Genomic DNA, 26,969 nt, shown 5'->3' with positions numbered 1-26,969 from the left:
GGTCTGGTCCCTTGTCCTCATTCACTCCTCAACCTCTCTGGGCTGGTTACCGTGACAACCTCAAACACTTTTGGCTTACACCAGTCACAGAGGACCTCACCCTCCTGTGCGTGTACGTATGTGTTAGTGGGTGTGTAATCACGTGTCTGTATTAGTGTGTGAGAGAGATAGCGAATGAAAGACAGAGACAGTGAGTTTGCACAACACAAAAGGGTAATGAGACAGAGCAGAGATGATATCAGGACCGAACTCTGTAAAGAGCTGACTTGTGCTCATATCATTAGCACACAAACAAATATACTGTACATAACACTCAGTAGCAGCTGCAGCAGCAGCAGATAAGGCTGAAAAGTCGTCAGGCAAGAGACATTAATCACACAGTCAGTAGAGTAACACAGTGTTATTCCCCATGGTGACAAAAGTCTTCAACTGCAGTGTTTGGCTGTATGGATCTGCACAGCTAGGCTAATGAAAGCATAATGATGTGCTAGCTATCACCGGGGCTATAAAACAGTAGGCACAGGGCTTTCGGTTGCACATAGAACTAATATTGTGAACCAAAGCAGGTTTTTCTAATAGCCAAAGGGCCAAATGATGGAATTATTTTAGAGTTCCCTGTAGCTCTTTGTAAAGTTATGTCTTAAAGCCTCGCAGCGAATTGTGTGTGATTCAGGAATATGACAAATACCCAGCAGGCTAGGTTTTATTGGGTTATGGAGGTTCAGGCCAAAATACCGATGAATCATCTTAGTTTTAAGTCTGAATCCGTTTACGGAGACAAGTTAACTCAAGGTTTCGCAAACTCAGCTGCATTCACTTTTCAGAACTCATTTTCTGCCTAGTTTGGATTCAATTTTTATCTACAAAGTACATTCAGGTCCTCCCGTGACTCGGTTTAATAAGATGGATGCTGATTTGTTTTATTTGCAATTATATGTTTCATAGACACTCTGGTCTTGATTTAATTTCACTATGTCTTCATCTGACATCTCTTTGGAGCAGTTGCCATGGTAAATCAAATTGAAATGAGGGATAGGACTGATGATGTACAGAGGAGTCAATTCAATCCCTGCTCTCACTTCACTGCTGCACTGCTCATGGTTGGTGTGGGCTGGGGGGGGGGCAGGGGGCTGGGGGGGCAGGGGATAGTCCCTCAAACACAGTGCCAGCAGAATGTAATGAGATACATTTTGTGGCATTTGCCCCTGCTCCTGAGAGGCGGCATCAGGCAAGGTGGCCACAAAAAATACTATTTCTATAGACTTCTGTAGTAAACTGTAGTATACTACACACCGTAGTATCCCTCAATCATCTGTTGTACTTAGTATAGAATGTTGTAGTATACTGTTGAATACTATGGTAAATACTACAGTATTATCCACAAAACCCTACAGTCCACAAAACTTTTTTTTTAAACTATAGTAAATACTACAGTATGTGTATATACCCTGCCAATTCTCCTTCTCCATAGTGAGAAACTTACATGCCAAGTATAGACCATATATTGTGTTCCCTACTTGTTATAGAAAAGAGCAGAAGCTCTGAAATCTCCATTCAGAATCCAGTCCAAGCTACCTACTTACCTGTCTAACTACAGGTAATGGAAAATAGTATTTCTCCAGTTAAAAAACAGAAACACTTTAGTAAACACGACAGTAATGTACCCAGAAACACTATAGTATACTACAGTTGTCACGCTCGTTTGTAGAGAAGCACCAAGGCGCAGCGTGATTACAATTCCACATAATTGATTAAAGTGAAACTATAAAACAAAACAAGAAACTAACAACGAACCGTGACTACAGAGGTGCTACGTACACTAACTCAAAATAATATCCCACAAACACAGGTGGAAAAAAGGCTACCTAAATATGATACCAGCTGCCTCTAATTGGGAATAATACAAAATCACCAACATAGAAAAACAAAACTAGAACCCCACATAGAAATAATAAACTAGACTAACCTCCCAGTCACGCCCTGACCTACTCCACCATAGAAAATAAGGACTCTCTATGGTCAGGACGTGACAACAGTTTGCTAAAATACTACAGTAAATACTACATTATACTTTACTGCAGTCTGCAAAAACACTAGAGTAAATACTACAGTATACTGTAGTATTTTATAGTATACTACACTAAATACTAAAGTCTGCAAAAAACACTACAGTGAATACTAAAGTATTCCAACTATATTATACGCTACAGTATTTTTTCATGTAGGTGCACAGTTGCAGTGTAGCTGTCTATGTGGGAGGGGTGGACGGGTGTGGGTGGGAGATGAGGTTACAGGGATCAGTCCCATATTTATGCCCTCTGCCAATACCTTCCTAATCAGGAACTCAGCATTTGTCCCCTGACCCCTGCCTCATTAATCACAGAGGTGGACGGGTCTTGGACTCCCAGTCTGTCCTGGCCTGTCAATAATATGGCCCCTGGACCACACGCCACCAGGGTTAACCTTAACTCTCCCAGACTTTACATTCATGTAAAACACTGCCTATACATGAGTGTATTTGTGTTTTTCTTATGTGTGTGTGATTTGGATAACAATGTGTGAGCACCAATCATGTTTCTGTGATTTGCCTTATTTTATTTACCTCACCCTTTAACCTGCATTTGTTCTGCAATATTCCACGGCATTTTCCTTCAAGAATAACTTAACTATACCATAGAAGCAGCATTTCCCTAAACAAGCCCTCTAAACTACCATGGAAATTATACAAATTGGATTTGTGTGTGTTTTACTGTATGGATATGAGAATTCAGTATGGTGGTCTGTGTAGCTGAGTGTGGTGGCAGTGTGGTGTGCTTGTCTCTGTTGTGGGGGACTGCAACCATCAGGGGAGGCTGCACGGGACAATGTCACACCGTTTCTGACATTTCTGTGCAAACTGAGGAACCCTGAGCCCAGCTCTCCTGACAAGCCTTTCTCCCCCTTCTGTTTACTTACCCACTCCTTTTCCACTCCTTTTCTGTTTTTTTGGACTATTTTTCCCTCTATCTTAATCCTCTCTCTCTGCTATAAATGCCCCAAGGCTTTACTCTCTCAATTTCTTCTCCTTTCTTCTCTCTTCTTTTTCGCAGCCTTGGAATAGTTGGTCTGCCTTGCTACAATTCCTTGGCATAGCCCTATAGTTTAGTTTAGTTTTAGTTTAGTTTATTTTATTTTTACAGGGACAGTGCACATTAATCAACGTTTCAGTAAAAGTGCCGGTTTTAGCCAGCCGGCTAATTTTCAACCGCAGTCCCTGGGCAGGTTATTAAAAACAATTACCATATAGACAATAGCACCATAGACATAGCAACATAGGACAAGCAAGACATAGCATACAGACAGAGCAACATAGAACAAAAAGCAGCAAGACAAAATTCATAAAAGCAACAAAGTTTTTCCATACCTCACAAGCTATACATTCCATACCTCACAAGCTATACATTTACATCTTCGTCTTCTGTATGGAATCAAAGGCACATCTCTATTGTCTATTTGCGTTCAGAATTCAGTGTTAGGGGTGTTTTTCTATATCAAATCATATAAAATGTTATTAGTCACATGTGCCGAATACAACAGGTATGCTTACTGACGAGCCCCTAACCAAGAATGCAGTTTAAACAAATAATGATAAGAATACCAAATGAAAGTAACAAGTAATTAAAGAGCAGCAGTAAAATAACAATAGCAAGACTATATACGGGGGGGTACCAGTACAGAGTCAATGTGCGGGGGCACCGGTTAGTTGAGGTAATATGTACATGTAGGTAGAGTTACAGTGGCTTGCGAAAGTATTCACCCCCTTAGCATTTTTCCTATTTTGTTTGTATTTTGAAACCTGTAAGTAAAATTTATTTTGGGGGGGGTTTGTATCATTTGATTTACACAACATGCCTACCACTTTGAAGATGAAAAATATTTTTTGTGAAATATGAAAACTTAAGCGTGCATAACTATTCACCCCCCCCAAAGGCAATACTTTGTAGAGCCACTTTTTGCAGCAATTACAGCTGCAAGTCTCTTGGGGTATGTCTCTATAAGCTTGCCACATCTAGCCACTAGGATTGTTGCCCATTCTTTAAGGCAAAACTGCTCCATCTCCTTCAAGTTGGATGGGATTGTGTACAGCAATCTTTAAGTCATACCTCAGATTCTCAATTGGATTGAGGTCTGGGCATTGACTAGGCCATTCCAATACATTTAAATGTTTCCCCTTAAACCACCAGATTGTTGCTTTAGCAGTATGCTTAGGGTCATTGCTGGAAGGTTAACCTCCGTCCCAGTCTCTAATCTCTGGAAGACTGAAACAGGTTTCCCACAAGAATTTCCCTGTATTTAACCCCATCCATCATTCCTTCAATTCTGACCAGTTTCCCAGTCCCTGCCGATGAAAAACATCCCTACAGCATGATGCTGCCACCACCATGCTTCACTGTGGGGATGGTGCTCTCGGGGTAATGTGAGGTGTTGGATTTGCGCCAGACATAGCGGTTTCCTTCATGGGTAAAAAGTTAAATTTTAGTCTCATCTGACCAGTACCTTCTTCCATATGTTTGGGGAGTCTCCCACATGCCTCTTATTTTTTTCTTTAAGCAAGGGCTTTTTTCTGGACTCTTTTCCGTAAAGCCCAGCTCTGTGGAGTGTATGGCTTAAAGTGGTCCTATGGACAGATACTCCAATCTCTGCTGTGGAGCTTGGCAGCTCCTTCAGGGTTATCTTTGGTCTCTTTGTTGCCTTTCTGATGATTAATGCCCTCCTTGCCTGGTCTGTCTGTTTTGGTGGGCGGCCGTCTCTTGGCAGGTTTGTTGTGGTGCCATATTCTTTTCATGATTTAATAGTGGATTTAATGGTGCTCCGTGGGATGTTCAAAATTTCTAACCCAACCCTGATCTATACTTCTCCACAAATTTGTCCCTGACCTGTTTGGAGAGCTCCTTGGTCTTCATGGTGCCACTTGCTTGGTGGTGCCCCTTGCTTAGTGGTGTTGCAGACTCTGGGGCCATTCAGAACAGGTGTATAAATACTGAGATCGTGTGACAGATCATGTGACACATAGATTGCACACAGGTGGAATTTATTTACCTAATTATGTGACTTCTGACTGTAATTTGTTGCACAAGATTGTATTTGGGGGTTTCACAGCATATTTTTCATAGCATTTTTTTTTCACTTCACCAATTTGGACTATTTTGTGTATGTCCATGACATAAAATCCAAATAAATTAAATTACAGGTTGTAATGAAACAAAATAGGAAAAACTGGGTGGGGGGGACAATGCAAATAGTCTGGGTAGCCATTTGATTAGATGTTCAGGAGTCTTATGTCCTGGGGTGGAAGCTGTTTTGGACCTAGACTTGGTGATCCGGTACCACTTGCCGTGTGGTAGCAGAGAGAACAGTCTATGACTAGGGTGGCTGGACTCTTTGACTATTTTTAGGGCCTTTTTCTGACATTGCCTGGTATAGAGGTCCTGGATGGTAGGAAGGTAGGAAGCTTGGCCCCAGTGATGTCCTGGGCCTTTTGCAGTACCCTCTGTAGTGCCTTGCGGTCAGAGGCCGAGCAGTTGCCATACCAGACAGTATTCGAAGGTGCAGCTGTAGAACCTTTTGATGATCTGAGGACCCATGCCAAATCTTTTCAGTTTCCTGAGGGGTGAATAGGTTTTGTTGTGCCCTCTTCACGACTGTTTTGGTGTGCTTAGAACATGTTAGTTTGTTGGTGATGTGGACACCAAGGAACTTGAAGCTCTCAACCTGCTCCACTGCAGCCCCATCGATGCTCGGGGCATGCTCGGTCCTCTTTTTCCTGTAGTCTACAAACATCTCCTTTTTCTTGATCACGGTGAGGGAGATTTTGTTGTCCTGGCACCACACGGCCAGGTCTCTGACCTCCTCCCTATAGGCTGTCTCGTCGTTGTCGGTGATCAGGCCTACCACTGTTGTGTCATCGACAAACTTAATAATGGTGCTGAAGTCGTGCCTGGCCACGCAGTCATGAGTGAACAGGGAGTACAGGAGGAGACTGAGCACCCACCGCTGAGGGGCCTCTGTGTTGAGGACTGTGGCGGAGGTGTGTTGTAACCTAAGAGAGAGAGAGAGAGAGAGAGAGAGAGAGAGAGAGAGAGAGAGAGAGAGAGAGAGAGAGAGAGAGAGAGAGAGAGAGAGAGAGAGAGAGAGAGAGAGAGAGAGAGAGAGAGAGAGAGAGAGAGAGAGAGAGAGAGAGAGAGAGAGGAAGAAACACACTCACTTCACAAATAAATGGTCATGGCACAGCTCTTGTGTACACTTGTGCTCCATCCACTAACATTTGCGTATCAAATCGGAGGGCATGTTGTCCAGACCTCTGGCAGTCTCTATGGGGGTACCACAGGGTTCATATCTCGGGCCGACTCTTTTATCTGTATATATCAAATATGTCACTCTTGCTGCGGGCGATTCCCTGATCCACCTCTACGCAGATGACACCATTCTGTATACTTCTGTCCCTTCCTTGTACACAGTGCTAACTAACCTCCAAAAGAGCTTCAATGCCATACAACACTCATTCCATGGCCTCCAACTGCTCTTAAATGCTAGTAAAACCAAATGCATGCTTTTTAACCGATCGCTGCCCGCACCCTCCCGCCCGACTAGCATCACCACCCTGGACGATTCCGACCTAGAATATGTGGACAACTATAAATACCTAGGTGTCTGGCTAGACTGTTAACTCTCCTTCCAGACTCCTATTAAACATCTCCAATCCAAAATCAAATCTAGAATTGGCTTTCTATTTCGCAACAAAGCCTCCTTCACTCACGCCGCCAAACTTACCCTAGTAAAACTGACTATCCTACCGATCCTCGACTTCGTCGATGTCATCTACAAAATAGCCTCCAACACTCTACTCAGCAAACTGGATGCAGTCTATCACAGTACCATCCATTTTGTTACCAAATCACCTTATACCACCCACCACTGCGATCTGTATGCTCTTGTCGGCTGGCCCTCACTACATATTCGTTGCCAGACCCATTGGCTCCAGGTCATCTATAAGTCTATGCTAGGTAAAGCTCCGCCTTATCTCAGTTCACTGGTCACGATAACAACACCCACCCGTAGCACACGTTCCAGCAGGTATATCTCACTGATCATCCCCAAAGCCAACACCTCATTTGGCCGCCTTTCCTTCCAGTTCTCTGCTGCCAGTGACTGGAACGAATTGCAAAAATCGCTGAAGTTTGAGACTAACCGATCACTGCAGCTGTACATAGTCCATCTGTAAATAGCCCACCCAATCTACCTACCTCATTCCTATACAGTTTTTATTTACTTTTCTGCTCTTTTGCACACCAGTATCTCTACTTGCACATCATCATCTGCTCATTTATCACTCCAGTGTTAATCTGCTAAATTGTAATTATTCGCTCCTATGGCCTATTTATTGCCTACCTCCTCATGCCTTTTACACACACTGTATATAGACTTTCTTTCCTCTACTGTGTCATTGACTTGTTTGTGTTATTGGCTTGTTTATTGTTTACTCCATGTGTAACTCTGTGTTGTTGTCTGTGTCACACTGCTTTGCTTTATCTTGGCCAAGTCGCAGTTGCAAATGAGAACTTGTTTTCAACTAGCCTACCTGGTTAAATAAAGGTGAAATAAAATAAAAAATAACACATTTCATCATCTAACAGCAGAGCATACCATCCATTACAAACCATTCATTGACACTCCATGCAATGATGCTAAATCCAATAGCACTATCCCATTATCCAATTAACTCCCATGTGAGGATACTCTGGAGTGTCCAGATATGCTCTTCTTAATTACCCATTGTCCAGACTTATCCACAGTCACGCTGGGTTCGATGTTGAACTGATCTCTCTACTTCAGCCTAATCGGTGCAGCCCAACTTCCTCTCATGTAGTTCACCATCTGACTGAGACATTTCTGCGTCTCCTGCCTGTCACAACTGAACACGGAGCAGAAGAGCTGAGAGACTGCAGGGGTGTTGGGTCATCAGGCTCGGAAAATAAAAGGCAAACAAAATCAATACCTAATTGCCAAGACAGGCCCCCATGGAGGACTAGGGAGGCCAGAGCACAGATTGATCCAGGAGAGAAAATGATTGGGCCGAGGGTGACAGTGACACTAATGCTGGTAGGTAATTTGTAGTATAATGGTGGCTTGTCTGTACCATTAGGATTTCCTCACACAGTCGTCTGGGTCTCTCACAGCACAGACCCACTACTGTTCACAACTCCGGGAGCGTTTCAATCCCACAATGCCTAATTATCTGTCCTTCAAGCCAAGCAGCCACCCAGCAAATTAATGTCTGTGGTATCAGTGGAGCCAGTGTGTTTAGGACTGTCATCTCTTAAGGTTCAGACACACTGGTAGGATTGTCAAACGTCTGCCTGCCGACAACACTTAGCACGTCTGAACGGAGTGTCACACAGCGGAGACCTTGAAGTAATCAGCCAGCCCAAACCATAAGGTGGCACTAGTGTTGTTGGGCAATGCATGTCCGTGTGTGTTGTTTTATGTTCTAGCTATCTGTGCTACTGTTGCTATTGCTGAAGAAAGCCCTTGGTGATACTAGCCAGATAGCCACAACTAGATAACTAACTAGCAAGATGACAAATAAACTACTTAATTCACTCTCCATAATTGAATACAGCCCATAGATATATTTTTAGATAGACGGCGAACGTGAACTAAATGGCTAGATACCATGATCCTATACGTTCAACAGCCAGTTTATTAGGTACATCCATCTAGTACCGGGTCGGACCCCCTTTACCTCCAGAACAGCGTGAAGTCCACAGGGATGTTGGTCCTTGCTGAAGCGATGGCATCACGCAGTTGCTACAGATTGGATGGTGGTACACCACTACCACCAGCCTGTACCGTTGACACCAGGCAGGATGAGTCCATGGACTATTGATGCTTATGCCAAATTGTCACTCTGCCATCAGCATGATACAACAGGAACCAGGATTCATCAGACCAGGAAATGTTTTTCAACTCCTCAATTGTCCAGTGTTGATGATCGTGTGCCCAGTGTAGCTGCTTCTTCTTGTTTTTAGCTGTGTGGTCATCCGCTGCAATAGCCCATCCGTGACTAGGATCGACGAGTTGTGCGTTCCAAGATGCCATTCTGCACACCACTGTTGTACTGCCCTGTTATTTGTCTGTTTGTCGCCCGCCTATTAGCTTGCACGATTCTTACCATTCTCTTTCGACCTCTCTCACCAACAAGCCGTTTTCGCCCACAGGACTGCCACTGACAGGATGTTTTCTCAGGAAACCCTAGACACTGTTGTGCATGAAAAGCCCAGGAGGGCGGCCATTTCTGAGATTCTGGATACGGCATGCCTGGCACCGACGATCATACTACGCTCAAATTCGCTTATGTCACAAATGTTGCCCATTTTAACGTTCACTGAATGTAACTGAATGTCTCGATTCCTTTCTGGCTGCTTTATACAAACCATGGCCACCTGACTCACCATCTGTAGGAGCGGTCCATTTTTGTGAACAGGCTGATAAACTGGCCGGTAAGTGTGCATTGTATATTATGAAGTGTGACTGGCTCATTTAGCAAGCTGCAAAGGGGTGGATGATGTCACTAGGAAAAGTTGCCTATTTTTTTCTACCTGTTGGTTTCCTTTCGGCTCCCCACTTGAGCTCTCTGATTGGCTCAGACTTGAAATGTCTCTACCGATTCATCTGGAAGAAACGGGAGAGAATGTTGCAATTCAGTCGCCAGTCAAACACTACCGGCGTTTGGTCCCTATAGCACACCTCAGCGAACGAACGGCAGATAAACTTGAGAATGAACGGCAGACAATCACAGTAATTCTCTACAGATCCTCTCAAGCTCTGTCTGGTTCATGATCTGAGAATCTTTAGGTGCCTTTTGGCAAACTCCAAGCAGGCTGTCATGTGCCTTTTACTGAGGAGTGGCTTCTGCCTGGCCACTCTACCATAAAGGCCTGATTGGTAGAGTGCTGCAGAGGTGGTTGTCCTTCTGGAAATGTCTCCCATCTCCACAGAGGAACTCTAGAGTTCTGTCAGAGTGACCATTGGGTTTTTGGTCATCTCGCTGACCAAGGTCCTTCTCCCCTGATTGCTTAGTTTGACCTTGTGGCCAGCACTAGGAAGAGGTGGTTCCAAACTTCTTCCATTTAAGAATGTTGGAGGCCACTGTGTTCTTGGGGACCTTCAATGCTGCAGAAATGTTTTGTTACCCTTCCCCAGATCTGTGCCTCGACACAATCCTGTCTCGGAGCTCTACGGACAATTCCTTCGTCCTCATGACTTGGTTTTTGCTCTGACATGCACTGTCAACTGTGGGACCTTGTATAGACAGGTGTGTGCCTTCCAAATCATGTCCAGTCCATTGATTTCACCACAGGTGGACTGCAATCAAGGATGATCAATGGAAACAGGATGCACCTGAGCTCAACTTCGAGTCTCATAGCAAAGGGTCTGAATACTTGTGTAAATAAGGTATTTCTGTTTTTTGTTTTTAATAAATTTGCCAAAATTTCTAACAACCTATTTTCGCTTTGTCATTACGAGGTATTGTGTGTAAAGTATTATATTTTATTTAATCAATTTTAGAATAAGGCTGTAACGTAACAAAATGTGGAAAAGTCAAGGGGACTGAATACTTTCCGAAGGAACTGTATAAACAGTATATATAATTTTATTGCAGGACGTAATATATCAAATTAAATGGATGACGTAGTACACAATTTGATGACATAGTACACAAAAAACGGGGACCTCTTGTGGCACGTGAGCACCACTTTCAAAACTACTGTCTGAAATTAATGTTTGAGAATGCATCTTTATTGTTCTACTCTAAATGTTCATATAAAGTGATTTTTGGACACTATTACTTGTACCACATCACATCTTGCCAGGTCGCAGTTGTAAATGAGAACTTGTTATCAACTGGCCTACCTGGTTAATAAAAGGTCAAATATATATATATATATATATATTTATATATTTATTAAATGTAACATACTCCAAAATAAATGAGCGACATCTGGAACAGGTGCTGCAGGGGTCCTGATGTGTATCGTGGCGAATCCAACTGTCACTCATGGGTAGCTGAGCAAAGGCCTGTCTCCCCTCTAGAGAAACTCAAAACACTCCCTCAGAGTTTATTCATTCATTTGTTTGCCTTTGTCCCCAAAATACCAAAATGTGATTTGTCTGGAGCCATCATAAGTGAGCTATCTTCTTTTAAATTACCATAGGGAGCAATATGACTCCACTGTGGGTTAAAATATTCTCAGTCTGATTTGATCTGAATATATGCGAATAGGGCTTTATTCCAATACATTTCATTGGTTTGGGGAAAATTAAACCACTATTTTAGTGGTTGATGTGGTGGCTCTTAAATCTTCTCTGAACTAAATGGCATCATTCTGGGCCTCTCTCTCTCCCTTGTATCTCTCTCTACCTCTCTCCCTTTCTGTTGGTCTTGGTCATGCCTGAGTGCTATGCAGATCAGAGCTCTCTCCCAGACTTCCAGCAACAATCATACAGTACTGTGGATTGTGAGGTGTGGCCTTGGTCTCCCCTGTGGCGGTTCCACTACATGAGCGCTGCTAATCTAGTAAAGAGTTTCTATTCTCCTTCTGCCCTTCTGCACAGTCCCACATCAACTGGGGCTTGATTATCTGTCCCTCGCTCTGAGGGACGAGGGAAAGCTGCTCTGACTCACACAGCACCACAGAGCCCACAGAGAGGGAGAGACCAGACAAACCAATCTCGCCCCCATCTTCTCTCCCCTGCCTTTCTGCCTCTGCTCTGACGGCCTGGGCCTGCACTCTTTCCAGTTCTCCAATTAAGTTTATCTGCCCTCATTGTTTCACATGAGCGTTTCCAGACAAGATAACCCCTTTAGGACTGGCCCCTCGTCTCCTAGTGGGGCTTTTAAAAAGGCTTATATTGAAGGTAGAGATGGTTTTTAAGGAGATAGCGTTTATAAAGAACTTGACTCATTTTGTTCTCCAGCTTAAATCAATGCTAGTCTAATCTCTGGGTCCTGGGCTAATAAAGATGTATAACTGGAGCCCTGGTCCTGAGGTTTTACTTCAGCTTCTCTGTTTGATTACATTTAAGTCATTTAGCAGACACTCTTATCCAGAGCAATTAGGGTTAAATGCCTTGCTCAAGGACACAACAGATTTTTCACCTAGTCTGCTCAGAGATACAAACCAGAGACCTTTCAGTTACTGGCCCAACGCTCTTATGCACTAGGCTACCTTCGTCTAGAACGTTGCTATTGAGCCTTTGATGGTGTCTCTCTCTCTACGTCACCAGATAAAATGTCAAGTCAGATAGAACTGATTTGGAGTTGACCTGCAAGATGCCCAAGTGACCTCCAGGTGAGCTTTAGGGGGAAAAAGACTCATCTAAGTACACAGACTCTGAGTTTTCCCAGTGTACAGTTGTTGCTGTGAGGTTTAGAAGGTTTGATGCTGTTTTCGTTGTGTTTGTGTTCATGTTTGATATCTAGTTATGATGTTTAGTGGGTAATTAATGCATCAGATGACTTGGTGATAAAAACCTAAAAGCGAGCATTCCATAGACAATATGTGGTGTGTGTGTGACCCGAGAGCCTGGAAGAGTTTAGAACAATGCCTCATTGTCTCATCTTCCTGGCATCTGAAAAACTACGCCGGATTGGGGGTAAAACACCATCCTGTGTAGATAACCATGTTTGCTTATGGGAGATGGAACCAGTCTGACGAAGCATTTTTAGGTCCTATATAATATCAGTTTCTTCATGTTCAGTTAGGCTGCTCAGCTCAACAGTCATGACTGTTGGGCTGACTGGTTTCATTATTGCAATAATTAATCGATATTAAATAAAGATGATTGTTTGAAGAAATGACCAAGTCTCTCTCAGTACTGAATTTCCAGAACACAGGTCATCTGATGCGGCACTCAATCACTCTCCCTTGAATGAGTAGGTGTGTTTGTGTCAGCCCTTTGGCTGTGACCACAGAGGCTAGGAAATAGATAACCGTAGTATAATCAAGAGAAGACTGTAGAGGGCTATAATATTTCCCTCCTCGTTCTCTTTTTCACGTTAAAAGTTGAAAACTATAAGCTTTCTTTGCTCAAGTCATTGATGTCGTATTCCAGACAGTCACCTGGGCAAAGAGTTGATGAAATAGGACAAACTTAAAGCAGAAGTTTGCTCAGTGTCTGTCACGGACCTTCCAACTAGCACTACCTGTTCTTGCGTCTTTCAAATTATAGCAGCCAGGACTGTTTGAACAGAGAGACCTACATGGACATCAATATCTCAAACCAGTGTTCCTTCTCCATCAGTCGTGTCCTGGTCTGTGTTCTGTCTTTGTCAGAGGCATGTTCCACTTTGCTGAGATATAAAGAGCTCCAGGGCTCAGCTGCCACAGGGCACTATCACAGATTTGCTCCAGGGTATGAACTTTTTGATTGAGTATTGATTGGGGATTGTCAGATGAGCGGCCTGGACGTGGCCTGTACATGAGGACACATTGAGCCCTAGTGTGTTCCCAGTACTATAATCAAGTCTTGTGCTTGACACCAAAACAAAGAACTGATTACAGTGTCACAGAGTTGGCACAGGTGGTTAAGTTAGTACTGAGACAACCCACTGGGCAAAAACTGGTTGAATCAATTTTGTTTCTACATCATTCCAACCAAAAAAATCAATGTGAGGACACTGAATCAACGTGGAAAACTGATTGGATTTGAAAAAAGTAATCAACGTAGGGGCATTTCGGGGTTTTCTCACCCAACTTTTAACCTATATCCAATGACATGGTGACATTTTTTGATGATTTCACATTTAATTCCCTTTAGTTGACAACTCAACCAAATGTAAATCAAAACTAGACATTGAACTTACATCTGTGCCCAGTAGGAAGACATAGCTCCAAGAGGCATGACATTGGTTTAATTCCCAGTCAATCTAACATGGCATCAAAACATCAGGAGAATAAGTAACATTTACTGTGAACCAAACCAAAATGACAATCGGCATACCTCAGTCCATGTGTCTGTAATTGTATTAGCCCAATGTCCTAGTTGAATAGGCTACCTTTCATCTTCAAGCTAGAATCCTTATTTGAAACAATAACAAAGCAGTCACCTCGCCTGTGTTTTGGTAAAATGCTGAGTGATGGGCCTGGAGAAATGTAACCACTCTCAAATTCATAGGCAGAACTATGGATGCAAGGACTAACCATCCATGGTATGAAGATTATAGTTCTCTTTCAAGTATTCATTCCGGTATTTCACTTATGGGATACGCCCCCAGCGTATTTGTCAGAAGCGTTTATCAGAAGCTTACCTCAACAAGACTAGGGCTGTGGCAGTTACAAAATGTCATCAGCCGGTGATTGTCAAGCAAATGTCTGCCGGTCTCACGGTAATTGACGCTAATTAACATAAACACATTTAGTATCTCCTGGCTTCCACACATGCCGAACTTAGGAATATCTATATTTTAAAAAGTCTAATAAATCCATTTAATATAGACTTCAACTTCACAATAAATATTTTTTTTAAAGACAGGTCTAAAGAATAATGATATGAAGAAAATGTAGTCTATTTCAGAAGAACAGAATAGCATACTCTGAGTTGTCCTTATGTTAGGTCCTGATCTGGCTATGCCAAATGCCTGTGGGCTAATGCTTTTACACCTGCATTGTTTGCTGTTTGGGGTTTTAGGCTGGGTTTCTGTACAGCACTTTGAGATATCAGCTGATGTACGAAGGGCTATATAAATAAATTTGATTTGATTTGATACACTAGTTCATTTAGCCAACAAGATTTGCTTAGAATTCCGGGGAATTATTTTATAGTATGAAGATTGATTTGAAAAAAGTTGCTTGAAAAGCATGAGCTCTGCTTTGTTTTTTTTGCGCAGGCTGTACACACTTTAATAGTCTCTCATTCACAATTTGACGAACACTTGATAACGCCTCAAATTTCATGGTGGCATCCCCTTTGTGTGGTTGTAATGCACTCACAAAAATAATCCATGCCTTTTGCGGCCAGTGGCAGTTGTGCCCTTGACCCGGAGTGCTGCATTGTGCCCTTCTCCCAGAGTGCTGCGCGCTCCGAAGCACTCACATGGCTCTCCATCAAGTGATCAGGTATTTCTCACAGGCTACAAGTGAAGACAGACACATCGGGGACCCAATAGCGTGTCCTTATCCAATTCCAAGGTGCATATTGAAGATATTGGAAGAACTGTCCACATGTACTTTTCGTCAGTCAACAAGATGAGTAGGCCTAATGAAGAGCAAAAGCACTAGCCTATGTCAATCTACTATCCCCCATAGTACCAAAGCTGACCTATTCTGTGCGAGAAATAAATATTCCAAAAATAGTCTGGGACTGTTGTGGAATGCCATAGATCCCAAATTAATACAACCACAAGCATCAAAAGACAATGTGGCTGACGCAACAGATCATAACGTTTAACTTTAAATGTTGATAATTGTTTCACATTATTAGCTCAGAAATGTGCATATGGCAGTAGGCTATAAGCACAAATTTTCCATTAGTGGGAAAACACCATTATCCAAAGTGACCGCAAATGCGATTATGCATGTAATGCTTTAATTATAAAGGTGCATTTTTATGGCGAAATTATCTTCCCCAAACTTCAAACTCGTGCTGCTTATGTAACTAGTTAGGCTCCACACCCCTTGTAAAGCGGATTAATGTGCTTAATTTTAAGAAGTTATTTGGCAACTTTAGTTGTGATACAAACCTATGGGATAGGCTACATGAGGTGTGTGACTATGATTTGAAAAGGTCGCAAAAAAAGGCATTGTTTCTTGCCTTGTGCTGGCCATAATTCACAAGTGATAGGCTAATATTGTCACCCATCAGACTATTCTTGATTTAATCTTGTGTTTACATATACTAAATCATATTTGTGTGAAAATGTGTTTTGATTTAGAGAGGACCATTATGCACCTGTCTCGAAACAGGGGCAGCGGGAAAACATACATTTCATCTATGCACTTAACTTCTTGCGTCGAGCAATCCCGTATCCGGGAGCGTAATCATAGCCTCAAGATCATTAGCATAACGCAACGTTAACTATTCATGAAAATCGCAAATGAAATGAAATAAATATATTGGCTCACAAGCTTAGCCTTTTGTTAACAACACTGTCATCTCAGATTTTCAAAATATGCTTTTCAACTATACCTACACAAGCATTTGTGTAAGAGTATTGATAGCTAGCATAGAATTAAGCCTAGCATTCAGCAGGCAACATTTTCACAAAAACAAGAAAAGCATTCAAATAAAATAATTTACCTTTGAAGAACTTCGGATGTTTTCAATGAGGAGACTTTCAGTTAGATAGCAAATGTTCAGTTTTTCCAAAAAAGATTATTTGTGTAGGATAAATCGCTCCGTTTTGTTCATCACGTTTGGCTAAGAAAACCCCCCGAAAATTCAGTCATTACAACGCCAAACTTTTTTCAAAATTAACTCTATAATATCGACAGAAACATGGCAAACGTTGTTTAGAATCAATCCTCAAGGTGTTTTTCACATATCTATTAGATGATAAGTCATTTGTGGGAGTTGGGTTTCTCCTCTGAAGCAAATGGAAAAATGCACGCAGCTGGAGATTATGCAATAATTGCAACGGAGGACACCAAGCGAGCACCTGGTAAATGTAGTCTCTTATGGTCAATCTTCCAATGATATGCCTACAAACACGTCACAATGATGCAGACACCTTGGGGAAACGATAGAAATTGTAGGCTCATTCCTTGCGCATTCACAGCCATATAAGGAGACATTGGAACACAGCGCCTTCAAAATCTGGGGCATTTCCTGTTTTAAATTTCATCTTGGTTTCGCCTGTAGCATCAGTTCTGTGGCACTCACAGATAATATCTTTGCAGTTTTGGAAACGTCAGAGTGTTTTCTTTCCAAAGCTGTCAATTATATGCATAGTCGAGCATCTTTTCGTGACAAAATATCTTGTTTAAAACGGAAACGTTTTTTTTAATCCAAAAATTAAAAGAGCGCCCCCTATATCGAAGAAGTTAAATAGCGAATGGAGGATGCTTTTCCCATGGTTCATTTTCTTGCCAGCCAGTTAGGCTATACTCCCGGTGTAAAGATAAGCAATGTGCTTAATATTAAGAAAGTTGAGAAATAAATATAGTGGGCCTAGCCTATAGAAAGCTGATGGGATCCTCCTCTCTTTAATAGAGGCCATCACTCTGTTTTCTTGCGTAATTGCATAGCCTTTAGAAATGTTGCAAAACATAAGCTCATGGGCTCTCATGAAGTGTTTGATTAGATTTTCACGACATTTACATTGATGTCAGAGTGATTAGAGAGACAATAGAGTGCTGAGTACCAGGCAGTTAGCAAGTTTGGTAGGCTACTAATGCCCATCAGCAGCATCAGAGCTTGGAGAAGCCTAATTACTGTGACCATTTAGGAATTTGACTGCGGTAACATCTCAAGACTCGACAGCATTTTCCAGAATTAGTTGAACTGTCCACAGACGTGAGCTTATAACTCACTCACCAGGCGCTATTCTCGGGACTGTGCAGTGGTGGCAATTTTCCTTTTACTTCACTATAGTTAGAGGAAAATTCTGCGAGGGTGGAATGCGTACAGCTGTAACATGGCTAACTCGTTCACGACCAAGTTAGCTGTATCCGAAGAGTGACTAAGTCGTTAGCAAGCTAGCCACCACGCTAGTTAGCTTTTGTGGTTTTTACTTCGACAAGAAAAGTTTTTACTAGCTACACCAAGTTATCTTTTCTAATCTGTATTTTTGACTATCACACTCACTAGTCACGCCCACTAATCTCTAGCTATCTGACTAGCCTACCACGCTAGTTTCTGTATGACAGCTAAAAACATAGCATCCCAGCTATGTTGACAAAAGCATCTCCTACCCAAAATGTGGAGAAGCTCTCAGCACTAATCTGCTCCTATGGAAACAAGATATCGGCCAAGGACACCTACTCGATGTGCTCTGTTTGCTTTGGGCTGCAACATACCCAGGAATGGTTAGCTTCAGGTCAATCCCCTTCGACCATTAAGATCCCCAGATGCCGAGGCCCCAAGGCTGCGAGCCCAGGGGAGCAGAGTACCTCGGACCCTAAGGGCCCCTGGTCTAAGAAGCCTCCCTTCCCACCCATGGCACCAAGGAGCCAGCCGGCCGATAACCCCACCCAGGGGGTAAGGAGGAATAAGTGAATGGTCTAGCGGTGTCCCCATCGCCAGAGAGGTGAAAATTGCCTCCCCTATGCGCAGTTCTATCTTCTCTGCCAATCCTGAGCTTGTTCCAGGGTGCAAGTTCCCAGGCACCTCAGTTTTCTTTCTGGCTTACCGGCCAAAGTCGGTGGTAACAGAATACAGCCCAAAGAGGAGAAGAGAAAATGTTCAGGTGGATGCTCCTACAAGACCACCACTCTTGTCTCATAAACACTCCCCAATGTCAGTTCACATTAAAAATGTTAACACTAGCGCAAACTGGCTACAGGCCAAGGGCGCAGTCAGACAGGTTGTTTTTCACAAAATCAAAACAAACAAGGTGCTTTCCTATAACGCCACCAGAGGGAGCTATCACTCCTTTTGTGGTGATAGGCCACATAAGCGCTCTCCCGGTGCGGGCCAGCCGAGCATACACAGTGCGTCACAGACTGTCGTACACCCTCCCCCCGACAGAGGGTGCTGCTGCATCATATGTGGGGGGAATTCCCGTCAGCCCTGTCTCAGAGCAGAGAGAGAACTGGCGGGCATGTGCAGTGTCCAACTGGATACATGATAGACATGGGATATAGACTACAATTCACAAGGGAATCATACACACTCAGGCTCAGGGAATCAGCGAGTGTCCTCCGGGAGGAACTCTCATCACTAATTGGGAAAAATGCTATAAGAATTGTTCCTCCCGATCAAGATATTTCCCGGGTTCCAAAAAAGGGGGTGGCATACACCCAATCCTAGATCTACATGCTTTGAACGGGTACATGAGGAAGTCCTCCCTTTCGGCCTCTCACTGTCAGCTCAGGTTTTCATGAAGTGTACAGAGGCAGCAATAGACCCCACTCAGAGAGAGGGGCATTCGGCTGATGACGTACATTGACGACTGGCTGCTGTGCGCTCAATCGAAACAAGATGTCTTAGAACACAGTCAACTGCATTTCTAGGTTTCAGAGAAACACGGTAAAGAGAGTTTTGATTCCCACGCGGACAATCTTTTTCCTAGGTTTAACCCTAGATTTGATGGCATTGGCTTTAGTAGTCATCCCATTAGGATGCCTGAATATGAGAGCGTTTCAACGCTGGGTCTCTTCTCTAGGTCTGAGCCCATTACGCCACAAACATCACCGTGTACAGGTCTCCATCGATTGCATGGTAGCACTGCACTCCTGGAGACACCCAACGTTTCTGTCACGGGGTGCCCAGATGTAGTCACAATGGTTGGTGTGCGACCCACGAGGGCAGAAGGGCCAATCCGGTTTGGATGCACTTCGGTGCGACCCACGAGGGCCAATCCAGTTTGGATGCACTTCGGCATTCCAGCAGTGGATCTGTATGCATCAATGTCCACTGTTCTTTTCCCTGAGGATCAGGATGCGCCGATGGGAGGGTATGCATTGGTGCACGAGTGGCCACGCGTCCCTCCAGTATGCATTCCCCTCACTGGCTCTGATTACCCCCACCCTACCCTAGCCAGGGTTTGGGGGAAGGGTCTATCTCTCATACTAATAGCACCACATTGGCCAGAGAAACGCTGGCTAGCGGAGATCACCCAACTACTATGAGGTCGACCGTGGCCCCTCCCACTGCCAGGCACACGGGAAGATTCTTCACACAAGATCTTCACACAGAACGGTTGGCACTCTGGGCCTGGCACGTGAGCGGTTCAATTTGAACACTGCCGGGCTTCCCTAAAACATAATTTAGACTATTCAGAGTACAAGAGTGTCACGCCCTGACCTTAGAGATCCTTTTTATGTCTCTATTTTGGTCTGGTCAGGGCGTGAGTTGGGGTGGGCATTCTATGTTTTTGTGTTCTATGTTTTCTATTTCTGTGTGTTTGGCCGGGTGTGGTTCTCAATCAGATGCAGCTGTCTATCGTTGTCTCTGATTGAGAACCATACTTAGGTAGCCTTTTCCCACCTGTGTCTTGTGGGTAGTTATTTTCTGTGTATTGTTTTCTGCACCTTACCGGACTATTCACGTTGTTGTTTTGTGTTTTAGTGTTCATTGAAATGAAAATCATGAACACGTACGACGCTGCGCTTTGGTCCACACCTTCTTAATACGACGACCGTTACAGAACTACCCACCACAAACGGACCAAGCATCGTGGTAACAGGGAGCAGAGGGTTCAGGACTCCTGGACTTGGGAGGAGATATTGGACGGACAGGGACCCTGGAGACAGGCTGGGGAATATCGCCGCCCCAACAAAGAACTGGAGGCAGTTAAAGCTGGGCGATATGAGGCAGGGCAGCACAGCAGGTACGAGAGGCAGCTCCCCCCAAAACAATGTTTTGGTGGAGTCAGGCAATAGACCTAAGCCAACTCCCCGTGCTTACCAGAAGCAGCGTGGTACTGGTCAGGCACCGTGTTATGCGGTGAAGTGCACGGTGTCTCCAGTGCGCGCTCATAGCCTGGAGCGCTACATGCCAGCCCCCCGCAAGTGCCATGCGAGAGTGGGCATCCAGCCAGAGCGGATTGTGCCAGCTCAGCGTGTTTGGTCTCCGGTGTGCCGTTTCGGCCCAGGTTATCCGAATAGGGCATAGGGTTCAATTCCCCTTATGGCTGCGCTCGGCCATGCCGTACCCTTGTCTGTACATTATGCATTGAATCTATTCTTCTGCGCCCAGAAATCTGCTCCTTTTACTCTCTGTTCCGAACGCACTATTTTTTGTATTACATTTTTGATTTCACCTTTATTTAACACGTAGGCTAGTTGAGAACAAGTTCTCATTTGCAACTGCGACCTGGCCAAGATAAAGCATAGCAATTATACACATACAACAACACAGAGTTACACATGGAATAAACAAAACATAAAGTCAATAATACAGTAGAAAAAAGAAAACAAAAAGTATATATACAGTGAGTGCAAATGAGGTAAGATAAGGGAGTTAATTTAAGGCAATAAATAGGCCATGGTGGCGAAGTAAATTACAATATAGCATTTAAACACTGCAATGGTAGATGAGCAGAAGATGAATGTGCAAGTACAAATACTGGGGTGCAAAGGAGCAAGATAAATAAATACAGTATGGGGATGAGGTAGATAGATGGGCTGTTTACAGATGGGCAGTGTACAGGTGCAGTGATCTGTGAGCTGCTCTGACATCTGGTGCTTAAAGCTAGTGAGGGAGATATGAGTCTCCAGCTTCAATGATTTTTACAGTTTGTTCCAGTCATTGGCAGCAGAGAACTGGAAGGAAAGTTATTTGGCTTTGGGGGTGACCAGTGTGATATACCTGCTGGAGCGCGTGCTACAAGTGGGTGATGCTATGGTGACCAGTGAGCTGAGATAAGGCGGGGCTTTATCTAGCAGAGACTTGTAGATAACATGTAGCCAGTGGGTTTGGCGACGAGTATGAAGCGAGGGCCAACCAACGAGAGCGTACAGGTCGCAGTGGTGGGTAGTGTATGGGGCTTTGGTGACAAAACGGATGGCACTGTGATAGACTGCATCCAATTTGTTGAGTAGTGTTGGAGGCTATTTTATAGATGACATCGCTGAAGTCGAGGATAGTTTTATGTTTGGCAGCATGAGTGAAGGATGCTTTGTTGCGATATAGGAAGCCGATTCTAGATTTAATTTTGGATTGAAGATGCTTAATGTGAGTCTGGAAGGAGAGTTTACAGTCTAACCAGACACCTAGGTATTTGTAGTTGTCCACGTATGTCAGAGCCGTCCAGTGTGGTGATGCTGGATGGGCGGGCAGGTGCGGGCAGTGATCAATTGAATAGCATGCATTTAGTTTTACTTGCATTTAAGAGCAGTTGGAGGCCACAGAAGGAGAGTTGTATGGAATTGAAGCTTGTCTGGAAGTTAGTTAACACAGTGTCCAAAGAGGGGCCAGAAGTATACAGAATGGTGTCGTCTGCTTAGAGGTGGATCAGAGAATCACCAGCAGCAAGAGCGACATCATTGATGTATACAGAGAAGGGAGTCAGCCCGAGAATTGAACCTTGTGGCACTCCCATAGAGACTACCAGAGGTTCGGACAACAGGCCCTTCGATTTGACACACTGAATTCTATCAGAGAAGTAGTTGGTGAACCAGGTGAGGCAATCATTTGAGAAACCAAGGCTGTCGAGTCTGCCAATAAGAATGTGGTGATTGACAGAGTCGAAAGCCTTGGCCAGGTGGCTGAAGACGGCTGCACAGTAATGTCTCTTATCGATGGCGGATATGAGATCGTTTAGGACCTTGAGCATGGCTGAGGTTCACCCATGATCAGCTCTGAAACCAGATTGCATAGCGGAGAAGACCGAAATACAGGATAGGATAGATATAGGTCTGTAGCAGTTTGGGTCTAGTGTGTCACCCCCTTTGAAGAGGAGGATGACCACGGCAGCTTTCCAATCTTTGGGAATCTCAGACGATACGAAAGAGAGGTTCGACAGGCTAGTTATAGGGGTTGCAACAATTTCGTCAGATAATTTTAGAAAGAGAGGGTCCAGATTGTCTAGCATGGCTGATTTGTAGGGGTCCAGATTTTGCAGCTCTTTCAGAACAGAACCCTTTTTTCCTGCATTGTTGGTTAATTAAGGGCTCGTAAATTAGCATTTTATGGTAAGGTCTACCTTCACCTTTTGTATTCGGCGCATGTGACAAATTACATTTGACGGGAGATCAAGGCCGACCGTGGTACTGCAGGCATTGTTTGCAGGAAAGATCCCCAATTATAGTGAATGGACAAATGTCAATCTTCGTGTAAATATATCTATCTATATCTAAGACAATCATGGTACCAATTATAGCTTCTTAATACACCAGATGTATATCCTTGAACCAATTACAAAACAATCACACACAGATGAAGTTATAAGGGTAATTTAGTTGCTAATGGCAGCCTGAAGTACCCCGGTCGGCCTTAAACTTGAGTTTCTCAATGAGAGGGGGCAGCACTGACCTCGCCTGCAGCGTCCCTTCCTGGAGTAGCTCAAATTGTGCATGTTATCTTCATTAGATGCCATATTAAATGTCTTCATTTGGATTAAATTTGCTATTGAGTCTTCCCATTGGAATGAATCTTGGCACGTGATTGATGGCTTTGTCCATTCATATATACTGTCATTTGTAGCAACTAAGGATTCTAGCTTTAAAGGGATAGTTCACCCAAATAACAAAATTACACATAGGTTTCCTTACTTTGTAAGCAGTCTTTGGACAAGGTGTGACAACAGCAATTCATGCTTTGGTTTAGTTTCCCTGGCACTGTTTCCACTTGTTAATGTTTTAGCATTTGTAGCACAAGTCCCATTTAAGTCATGGGACCGATATTAGCCCTTTTCACGCATAATGTCCAAATCATCCAAAAGTGTCTAAAATGTGTTGTGAAGCCCAACAAAGTCACTTATAGATAATTTGAACATGATGCATGAACAATCCTAATATTGGTCTCATAACTTAAACAGGATCTGTGCCACAAATACTAAAACGTTAGCATGTGGAAACAGTGCCTCTCATACCTTGTCCATAGACTGCTTACAGGGTAAGGAAACCAATATGTAACATGGTCATTTAGGTGATCTATCCCTTTTAAGGCCCATGTGTACTTTTTTGTTTGGTAGATCTTATTGTGCTTTTGATAAAACCATGTCAAGGGAACAATGTGAGTTGGCTGAATCATACAATATTGTTCCTGTATTTGGCTTTTAAGTAAGAAATAGGTACGTCAGTGCAATAGGTCATGGTGCTTGCTTTTGAGTCAGGAAATGGAAGAAACAAATCAATAGGAGAATAGAGATGGACTTTTCTGAAGTTGAAGGATGGCTGGGGGTTTGAGAGTGTCCCTGAGAAGTCAGTATGGTGGGGGAAAAGGTTCAAAAGACATTCTCAAATCCTTACACACTACATCCAAAACAACTTAGATGCATTGGCAGCCTAAATGGGTTTATGGGTTTAGTCAAGTGAAAATCATGGCCGTACATTATTTAAATATGTTTCCATGTTTCCATGTATTAATTTCCATTCTCTTTGTGACAGCTTTGAAAAGGGGGATTCATAAGAAACAAAAACAATAAAGCACTTGGAGCATCATACGTTTGACTAAAATGGAATGCTGTCAGGATCATATTTCCCTGAAGTTTTTGTCAGGTAGTGCACCAGTTTGTTATGTCCCCTGGGGAAACATCAAGCACAGCATTTAAGTTACAGACACAAGCAAAATAACTGCTTAATTACTTTTTTTATTTTTATGGCTTTGAGCGTCAACATTATTCTCAGGAGTTCTGGTCAATCTGTGTTTACCCTGTTTTATTATTAGCAGTGCATCTTAAGTTTCTGCTTTTGGAAAACAGACCTTCACACATTGATGACACAGGTTTTTGAATATTTATGGTGTGGCTTTCAATGCAGCTAGTATGTGTTTGAGATTCATAAACCAGTTAGTGGTCTTGATTTATCCTAACCCTATTTCTATGACTGTAATCTGTCTACTGCATATCTATCTATGGTGTTTTAACTAAATATTTTAGATAGATCTCACAGGAAAGATTCCAACCAGAAGACTATTATCAGAAAGTCACCCCTGAAACCTTATGAAGTGCAAACTTGCACTTAAGAGTCAAGGCTTGCACACCTCCCACCGAATGTGGATCTAGTGTTCGTCTGCCGATCGTTCAGGGCTGTGCTTTAGGGACAACCTGATGTAGACCTCTGACTGCCTTCATTTTCACACTATTCTACATGTAAAATCAGTGTGCACTCAGTTCACAAATTACAGCCGGCACTCTGTGCTAAGGTGGCGCTAAGTACTCTCGGCTTCCGGCATGAAAACGCTATTGGTGTGTCTGAGCCTTAAGACAAAAGTCCAACAACGCCAATATACTGTAACTGCACTCGTTAAAAAAAGCACTTTCAGTGTTTCATTTCTGTCTCTTGATGAACTTTTCTGACCCGTATTTCTCCACACTCACCACAAAGTACTACTGATGTGTCCTCGTGGACCTCTCCTACTGTTGAACTCTGAACCTTTACTTTTCCTCTCTGAGCCTCTTGAAAAGGGCTGAATAATGCATGTAAAAATGTCAGCAACTTTCAGTTGAAGCCTACTGTAGGAGTATTATAATGCTGACACAGACATGACCTTGGTGAAATGTGTCACTGGAAAACTGGGAATCTGTTGAGATCAGGCCCCTTACAAAAGAGCCATAGAGACTGCACTGTTAATGTCAAAGTTCTTGCTGTTGCTCCATTAGTATGGGAATGGGAACCCCTCATAAAGCATGCTGTGGTAAGTTTTATTTGACATAGGTTAGGATTTCTCATTTAAAGTTAAAAAGAAATATTTAAAAAATAATATGATGTCTTCTCAAGTGATTGAGTCTGTGTGTGTGTATGCGGGTGCGTTCAGTGGTAGCTGAATCAAGGTGTTAGTATTCTCTTGATTGGTCCTGAATTCCCCACTGCAATCACTGTGATTACTCCACACTGCAGCAATTAGATTACACCAAGTTACCTTACACTTTTACTGGCTCAGAGGAGCTATGGCTCCAAAGGAACACATGTAAATGAAATTATGGTAATAATAGGATCCAAAGACTTGACAATTATGACAATCATCCACATTTCGGTGATTATGCATGTTTATGCAGTTGAATGGTTTGAGTACAGCAGAAAGCAGCTCCCATTTTTGCGCTTATTGTGGATGTAAAATACATTTGGTTGTCCGTACAGTCAGTACACACTGAAACAATCTGCAGCAACTGATGGCTCGGGGGAATGCTGTAATTTGTTTCATAGTTCTGTGTTTTTGTAGAAGCAGAGATAAGTCAGATATGGCTGGGATATTTGTGTGACATTTTATCCTGGAAATCTAGTCTATCTTAATGAGATTCCTGTCCTTGGTGGCTTGGCTCTCCGTTTGATTGGTCTGTGGAAGGAGACAGCACCCTGTCAGGCTGGACTTGTGTTCTGACAGCCAAGACTTACCAGTGTAGGCTGGTGCGGCTGGCTGTCAGCTGACCTCAGTGTGCTATCTACTGAGTGGGCTTAAGACACCATCTCTCTGAGACCTGGCAGGGCTAAATACTGGGCTAAGGAGGTGGAATAAAAATCTGAACGTCTGACTCTGCCAGAATAACTGTATGGGTGTAGTCAAAGAGCATCCCTCAATTGAACCCCTATGTTAATTAATTGAGAGTTATCAGATTTCCTCTTTTGAATGTATCCTGTCCAGTCACACAACTGGAAATTGTTTAAGATATGGTACAATTATAGCATCGCCATAATTTAGATATATTTTTAGACATCGTATGTGGATTAAATGTATGCATACCGGTATAGACACACGTTCCATCTAGCCGGACTGTAGATAGTGATTGAACAGTGGCGTGTGGAGGGGAACTAGCAGTCTCTAGTTTCTACATTATGTACCTACCACCTGTCAGCATCAAACTGATGCTATATTGTTTAAAGGAGCCCAATAGCTGACTGTCGTCCCGAGGCTCTTGAAGGTAAGCTGGGGAGCAACAAGCTGTTCTGTCTATTGGGGTTCCCGGTACTGTACCCAGACAAGTCCACTGCTGTGTACGGCAGAGCCACAGATAATGACTACCTATTTTTCGACCCTGTCTTGAATGCAAGGAGATGCAAAATACTGGCCCCTTTTTACATGCTCTTTGGTCTTGCTTCTGATTGCATCATGATTTAGGAATCCATGCCTAATATGATCCAGGAGAGTACAGAGTTTGAGGATTAAAT

At 43.2% G+C, this 26,969-nt stretch overlaps 1 protein-coding gene across 2 annotated transcripts in view; it reads left to right on the top strand.

Moving 5' to 3' along the window:
* cdh13 (cadherin 13, H-cadherin (heart)) overlaps positions 1 to 26,969 on the top strand; it is a 620,914-nt gene that overhangs the window by 353,819 nt on the left and 240,126 nt on the right. The window lies entirely within an intron of this gene.

The sequence above is a fragment of the Oncorhynchus keta genome, chromosome 17, assembly GCF_023373465.1.
Source record: "Oncorhynchus keta strain PuntledgeMale-10-30-2019 chromosome 17, Oket_V2, whole genome shotgun sequence".
In the NCBI taxonomy this organism is placed as follows: Eukaryota; Metazoa; Chordata; class Actinopteri; order Salmoniformes; family Salmonidae; genus Oncorhynchus; species Oncorhynchus keta.
This window is presented reverse-complemented; position numbering and strand designations above follow the sequence as displayed.